Source organism: Gobio gobio, assembly GCF_949357685.1.
Source record: "Gobio gobio genome assembly, chromosome: 16".
Classification (NCBI taxonomy): domain Eukaryota; kingdom Metazoa; phylum Chordata; class Actinopteri; order Cypriniformes; family Gobionidae; genus Gobio; species Gobio gobio.
In genome coordinates, this window is record NC_137109.1 from 25,940,379 (window position 1) to 25,949,082 (window position 8,704).

The window sequence follows — 8,704 nt, forward strand, 5'->3', positions numbered from 1 at the left end:
AGTTAACATTAGTTAACTACATTAGTTAACATTAACTAATAATGAACTGTACTTATAAAGCATTTATTTATCTTTGTTAATGTTCATTTAGTAATGCATTATTAATGTTTACTAACGTTAACAAATATAAACTAATGCTGAACAGAGGTGTTGCTCATGTTAACTAAGACAACCTTATTGTATAGTGTTACCATCTACACTAATGTTTTAGTGATGATGCAGTTTCTGTAATGTGATAAAAAAAGGTATGTGTGTATATAATATGAGATCCTGTGAATGAAAAAGCTAAAGTGTTGCACAACAGCTGTTTTCCCACATTTTTTGTTTTGCTGATATGATCAAATGGGGTTTGCCTCTATTCATCCCTTAGTCTGCATGTGACTGGCCCCCCTACCGGATCCATGACTCATTACTAACGGCACAAAGAGAAATCATTGGAGGAAAGAACACACTAATATACCTTATCAGTCTAGCACAGCTTGGCAGGGAACGGTGCTGAAGACCAGGGAGGTAAATTGCAAGGTGTGCCTCAGTATATTAACATTCAAGTTCTTTCAGAGAGGATTGATCTTTCTTCCCTATAAAACATGACCATGCCTCTGTATTATCCAACTTGCCTTTAAAGAATGACTTGTTACCGTTCCCCCTTCCTCCAGGCATTCATTGGCCTCTTAAAAATCCTGTCATGCCATGCAGAGGCTACGTATTATTCAGACATTCAAAGTTACTTGATGTTACTTGTTTGTTGTTAAACCCACGTGAGATGTGCTGCTGTCAGTCTTGGCCAGGACGCTCTTGTAAAAGAGATTCTTAATCTCAATGTGCTTCTTTTCCTGGTAAAATAAAGGTTATAATAATAATACTTCTCTGTAAGCATACCGATGGACATGAGTCGAATAAACAGGCTTGTATTCAAAGGATGTTTAAGAAAACTATAACCTTGTATGCGTTATTTGCGATCATTAGTCTATTACCATTGCACACTACATTTGGCTCACCACTCTTGTCTATCTCTAACAGGATGATTAAATTATCATCAGCTATAATTGAAGTCTATTATTTCCCATACATCAAGACATCCCTGCACATAGGCGGACACTTTCATCCTACACCAGCTAGCCAGCATCATCTATTGAACATGATGAACAAAGACACAGAGGTGTCTGAGGTTGAAAGGAGCTTCATATCTTGACCTTCGCCTTCAAATCCAACATTCAAGACCTCGACTCAACCCGGCAGAGCAAGCCGGCATTCAAACGAAAACACCCTTCAGGCATGATGATCATCAGTGTGTCGTTCCACTGTGGTGGAAAATGGCAAAATATAAACAAAAGTGGGCAGTAATACGGTCTGTGCCATGAATTATGAAGGCCTTTGGAATCTAATGAAATATGTAAGGATTTAGGCCATCTGAACTGCATGCTATCTTTTTTGTCAGGTAGCTATAAAACCCTTTCTGCCTACAAAAGAGGAGGAAGGTAATACTGCCTGTCTCTCCAAATGTGAATGACTTCTACCGTCAGGGGTGAGCGTTAGGGGTATGCATCCAACTATAAGGAGAGAGGCTGAAATAAAAGATTTCAGAGTTTGATGCACACTGGCCTCACAAAGCTCTCTATTATTGTCAGCTCTGAGTCTTGCAGAGCTGTTGTATGGCTCATGGAAGAGTCAATTGCACAGGCCATGGGGTTTCTCAGTTAGATGAGATGAAGCAATTCAATGAATGCTGGTGCTCATGAATTGCCTGGCATGAGCCAGCTTGGCGATGGTCAGGGTGAAGGATAGTTGTTTGTTTGTGTGGAAGTCAAGGTTGATTGCAATCATGGAGTGGATCTATGCCATGTCCTTGGGGAATATTATGAGGTGAGGGGGCCAAGGAGATATCTGACAGCAAGGATACATCTGTCCCGAAGCCCGCTTCCACCAATCCGTGACAGCTAACACTTGTGTAGCACTGGATGTTTTCCATGGTCCCGGGCTGAATGTTGAATGTTGGAGGATACATGTGCAAAGAGCCTCGAAGACTATTAAGGGACTTCAATTGATGTACATATGGACCAATTATTATGGCATACCAAGGACATCTAATGCCAACTGTCCAGATGTTGCTGGATGGGACTTTTAATGAGAAATAAAAATACCTTTGGATATTTATTCGCCCTTTTAACGGATATTTGAAGAGGTTTTGTAGATTCTGACAACAGGCTATTCATTTTGTTTATGACTATAAGTCATCACTGCAACATAATCATACCAGCTCTTTCTTCCTGATTGCTTCAGATTTTTATGCTGTTTACATACACATTGCGTTTCATTGACGAATATGCTCATGGCAGGCTGCTAACTTGTTATTCCTATAACACCACTGGAGAAAAAAAAATGGATCCGATTGCAGTACATGGAAGTTAAAATGTAGAAAATGTCTCTTTTTTGCTTATATTTATCAAAATGTCTCAAGACAATGTATTGAGTCATACGAAAAATCAGAAGGGAAATGCAAAAAAGACAATAATTTAGTGTGTCACATCGTAAACAAATGTATTCTAATGAAGAGGAAAATACGTTCAGTGAGAAAATGACTTATCCTTAAAATGTGTCTTTATAGAAGGCAAAAAAACAAAACAAATTTGTCTCCCTGAATCTGTGATGTATTAGTTCATACATCAAGCAATGGAAAAATACAGCTTATTATTGTTTGCACATCTTGCCATGAATGAGAGACACTGTTTGTCCTTTGCATTACATTTGAATAAGAAATAATATTAATGCACTGTAGTCATGCTGCTCATCCACATACATCACTGCATGCAACATCTGCTTTCTGTGACAGAACAGAGCAGGATCAATTTGTTGTGTGCATGCATAACTAATTTAACACATTGTTCACCCCCCCCCCCCCCCCCCGCTCATGAACCGTACACACTCACACACAGGAAAAAAAGGATGGAGAGAATGAGAGCGCGTGCGAGAGAGAGAGGGGGGAAAGAAAGGGTGACAGCAAGAAAGAACAATCGAAGAGAGGAGGGGTTACATTAAAATACTTTTTGTCTTGATGAATCATGTTTGAAAAATCAAGGCATTTGGTTGCGGAGGCTGGGCGTTACAAAAATAAATTTGTTTAAACAAAAACAAAAAAACTCTTTTTTTTGAGACATATGCGTAGTTTCTGTGTGCTTTTTTGCTTTTAAAAAGCCCTTTGATGTATTTTGCCTTTTTTATGCCATCTGTCTTTCTTTTCTTTCGGACCAATGGACCAATTGTAAGAAAAATGCTCTGTTTCTTTCTTAGAGGGAACTCATGTATTTAAAGGGATCAGACCACTGCATTTAACTCCCACTGATAATCACAAGTAAATGGAGGAAAGGAACTTATCAAGTGCTCCTTGACTAAATTACAGGAGACGGAACACAATGCTTGAATGTAATGATTCCTCTGCATAAAACACCAATAAAAGCATGCATATTAATAACCAGTTTACAATTAACGAGCGATTCGATATAAACACGCTTAATTCAGAATGTGCCCGAGTGATGCCAATTAGCTTGCGTATGGCTCTCACAGTCTAGTTAAGGGACCTGCCTTTGCATAGGAAGGTTGCCGAATTGATTTTAAATACATTTTTATGTGTTGAAGATTTCAATCTTAATGACTAGCCTTTGTAAGGTCAGGGATTAGACCGGCCTTGATAGCAACAAAAGCAGGTGAAATGAATGGCATGTGGCGACTGGAGATCCTCCATCAACGAACCACAGGCCCGGCAGCCCTGTCTGTGAAATTTTAATGGAGCCTTTTCTTTGTGGTTTAGGGACATACAAGATGACGGTGGCTGCATGAAAATATCATCGCGTGGAGATATAACGGTGCACTACACAGATGTAAGTGAAACACAACATGCATTAGCGGAGCAATGAAGGACCGGTCATTATTTGGCGTTTGTAATGTGGCCCAGATGGTCCGACGCTTGATGTTCAAATCACGTTTTGTTGCATTTTCCAAACCTTGAATGATCTGTGTACACAACCATTGTTTGAGGAGGAAAATTGAAGGCATGCCATCGTGGGTGCAATTTGTTGCTGTCTCTGAGACTAGACTCTGAGGTGTACGTTTTGTGGCTAGAGTAAGCGTAATGATTGCGACGCGTGCTGGGATCGAGATGGTGGTGCGTCTTAGGCGGGGAAGAGATAGATGAGCGAGAGGGAGAGGACTTGGGTTTACATGGATGAGACAATTTCTCTTCAGGGTTTTGGTGTAATTTAGGTTAAGCGATGCTCCTCCTCTGACAATTGAAGTGAAGGCTCCATGTAATTAACCTAGAAATAGGATGAAACCCCAACTCAACTCCGAGCTTCAATACAACACTGCCATCATCTTATCCAACAATTCAATTTCATCTCCTCCCTATTCCTCCATTCAATAAACACTTTAATGAAATCATAATTAGGCTACAACTCTTTATGGGGTCAACCCTTTTAGTACTGGCTAATATCCCTTGAGTTTTCTACAACTTTATTTGATTTTGTAGCTCTTTAGACGGTGCCGTTGCCTTTTTAGCGTGTGATATATTCTAACAATGCAATAGCCTACATATATTCATGCAACAATACAATAATGCACGCTCCCTAAGACATCTTAATGCATTGTAACTGCTGTATGGTACTAAGGAGCAACAAGACCTGTAATATAATACAAATTATTTGTTGATTCATTACACATGCATGAGTTATACATTATAGATGAGAGCATCGTCAAAGATGTTACTGCTAGACTATTGATTCATCATTCCTGCACCAGTTGAATTACCATGTAAGTACTAGTCTCAAATCTATTTTCCATTCGCCTGCTTTAAATTTTAACGTACTTTGCACATTAGGAATCCAGAAACTGACAGCCAATATGCAAATTTTCTCTGAAGAGGAAGAATATAGCCTTTTTATATGGTACGGTGGGAGTTTGTGGATGTTTTGTTTTTTTGTGGCTTCTGGAAATTTGTAAATAAGGCCCTCGCTAGGAAAAAAGAGAACAGCAGATATGTCAGGTAACACAATGCACACATTCAGAGGCAGGTGCTGCTTATGGCATAACTCCCATAATGGCAATAATCTCCCATAACTTTCAATGGTTACACAAAAGGGAGCACCGTAAATCAACAACAATCAACAACATACATTTCTGATCAAATTAAAACATAAAACTCAAGCGTGTATTTAACTGTCCCCTTCCTAATAGTCCTAGTTTTTCTAACCTTAACATGAGCACACTGTCAAGAAATGAGAACTATAGCTATTTTGTTAACATTGCTTGTATCTTACTAGCTAATGTTAACAATGAATGGAATCATAAAAAAATAAATAGAATACTAGTAAAACTGAAGCCAGACCAAATTATCTCATTATGGATAATACGACTTCCTCTCTTCAAATGTGTAAATAAGGGTCTGCATGTATAAATATGCCATGAGAACATGTTCATATTGTTGAGCTGATTGATCTAGAACACATGCGGACTGACCTCCACCAACAATTCTTATTTCTATCTCGGTCATTACCCCCTTCTGCATTCATTAACACCTTCGCAGTGTTACTTTTTTCAGGACCCAACTGGTTGCAAAATGTTGATTCTTATATAAAGTGACTGACATTATTTCCATTCAGTTGCCTGCTTTATAAAGATCTTAAAATAAAATAAAAAAATAATTGTGAATTATCTGAGACCTACTGTAGCTAAATTGAAACACATTTCCAAAGCAATTACATATTTTACAACAGCCTGGCATGCCAAGACCACACAACATGGTCACTGCCTACAGACCCCATTGTTGACTGTTTTCTATCACATTTCCAATTAAATGAGATAATTAGACCCTGAATGTTGCAGAAATTCTGTAGTCAAACACATTTTCTGTATGTTATTCACATACCAGATCTCATTCAGTAAATCAAAGCCGATAAATATTATATCTTCAAAATAGTATATATATTATATATTCAAAAATATGTTGGTAGGTGGATTTTTTTAATGTTTTTGAAAGGCTGCATTAGTTTGAATAAAATACAGTAAAAACAGTAATATAGTAAAATATTATTAATATTTAAAATAACTTTTCTATTTTAATACAGTTTAAAATGTATTATATTTTTGTAATGCAAAGCTGAATTTTTATCATCCATTACTCCAGTCATATATAACTGTGTCACTGAATTTTTGATCTTTCAAAACCCAATTTATGCCAAAAAACGCAACAAAAAAACAATACAACAAATTACCAAACACTACTTAAATATTAAACTTCAATAAAAATCCTATTAACAAAAAAATACAAATAAAAACCTCTTCTTCAACAATTTCAAAGATAATGCAACGTAAACATCAATGGCTTCAAAAGATAACAATCATGTATTAATCTATAATAATGATAATCAATCAAATGCTGGATTTGTACTAATTTGATCAAAACAGCTTCTACAAACATTTTGCTCAACATTTTCTTTTCTTGTGGAATAAATCGCCATTTTTGCTTACCTTAAATTCAACACTTGAGACTTTTGTAATACCACATATAAACATTTTCATAAAAATAACGATCAATTTCACAAATTAATAAAAAAACCTAACCTCTCACAATCCATGAATGCATGAAAAAGAGCATCTTTATGCAAACAAAAAGGGCAGTTTTCAGTAATGTCAGAATTTACCAATGACGACTTGATTGAAATTGATCCTAACATTGTCCATAATAACATTTTCCATAATTAAGATGATTTTTTTTCCTGCTATATAATGCACTACGAACAACCGTGCGGAAAAACTAGAAAAGAGAGAATACAAACCTTTTACTTAAACGTTCCTCTTCTAAACAGCATTGCTTTTCATGTCCAACTGCCTGTAAATCATGGTTTTGCAACACTAAAAAGTCACATGCCATAAAGTACACATTGTTTTAAAACCCCTAAACCCTTTGAGAAAGACTAAACTTTTACAATTATTAGACAAAGGTATGCATTAGACACATTGAAAGCACTCTCACTTGGCCAACCAAAACTAATGGCATATTGCTCTCCCATGGTCTATGGCACAAATTCATCTCCACATTAAAACTGCGGACATGAAATTATATAGTTAATTTTCTTTAGTGCTGATGAATGCATTATCAGCTGTAGAATGACCTTTTGAGATATTACCACAAGCTTAAGCCTTCCCTTTTCCCTGCCATTAAGGCCAAAGGGGTGAGTGACAGGTTCATAAGATGTACGCGCACACCGAGAATCACAGCACTAAAGAGAAAGCAGTGCCTTGCGCGTTATGACCTCTGAAATGGCTTAAGGCTGTGTTATCAGATTTTTCACGAGCTAGTTCTACTCCCACACTTTGTATAAGATGCGGTTGATAAGCTTTTATTATAACTTAAAAATAAAGAAACGTCTGTTTTGCAGTTCTGAGATCTTTATAGGTTACTATCCTATGTGGCGAGGTTTCCTCAAAGAATAACATCCATCTGATTTTAAATCTGATATGTGACACATACTCCCTCAGGAACGCATGGAATAAGCCACTGCTTTCCAAAGGCTCTTAGTCACAGACAGTGAGCTTGGTGAAGCAAGATTTTGAACAATGGTCACAACTGTAGGTATCGCGTATGAGTGCTCTACCAAAGGAGCCCTACTTAAACTGGGTCTTCTGGGACTGCTTGTCTCATTCTTGAAATCACTTTAGCCTCTTTTACGTTTCTTTCTGCTTTTAAGAAGCAGTCTCAAGGAATGCTCAGAGGGACGCTTACGATGACATTTAAAATCTTTCACATGAGCTATCGATGTGTACTACTAAATAAATCAGAGCTTCAAACAGATGTTCCTCATATTAAACACTGAATTCATTAACATTTCAATTCTTCTAGCACTGCCATTACACAAACGATCAAAATATCTTCAATACACTGCCTGAAATGTTAAATGTTACCATACCTAGTGATCATTCCATGTCCATAATCTTTCAAAAATATGTTATTTGAGCAAATAAAAAAAGAGTGATGGAAACAGTATCTCTCTTATGACCAGACCAGTATGTTATTATTCCCATCTCAATGCAACAACCATTTTGTCATGTTACACAGTTACTTTTAAATAGCTGCAATATAGAACAACCTTTTTTTTCATATAGCATTTACACGTGTTTGTATATATGCAGAAATATACAATATGGACATATTGACAGCATTTAAAATGTATTTACATATGTTAAGCTTTAGAAACAAATGCATTTTTACAAATCGTTATATAATTAATACATTTGTGTAGTTACATTTTACTATTATATTGATATTTTCAAGCCAAAACACTTATATCTCAACAAGTTATATATATATATGGTCCCACTTTATATTAGGTGGCCCACTTTATATTAGGTGGCCTTAAAGGAGCTGTATGTAGGACTGTGGCCAAAACTGGTACTGCAATCACTTTCAAATGACTGTAGAGCGGTGTATCCCCTCTCCCCCTCCCCCTGACTCGAGGCTGCCAGATAGGCTGCAGGATCCAGCAGGAACGTAGGCTGCTACACGGAGCTTTCAATGGCAAGTGACGAGTTGTACACAGTAAGTTTTTTTTCTTTCTGTTAATTATGTTTATGCTTCAAGAGCGATGTTTTATGACGTAATTATGAATCGCAAAAATGTACTAATGGCGATTAGCCAAATACAATCGTAAATATG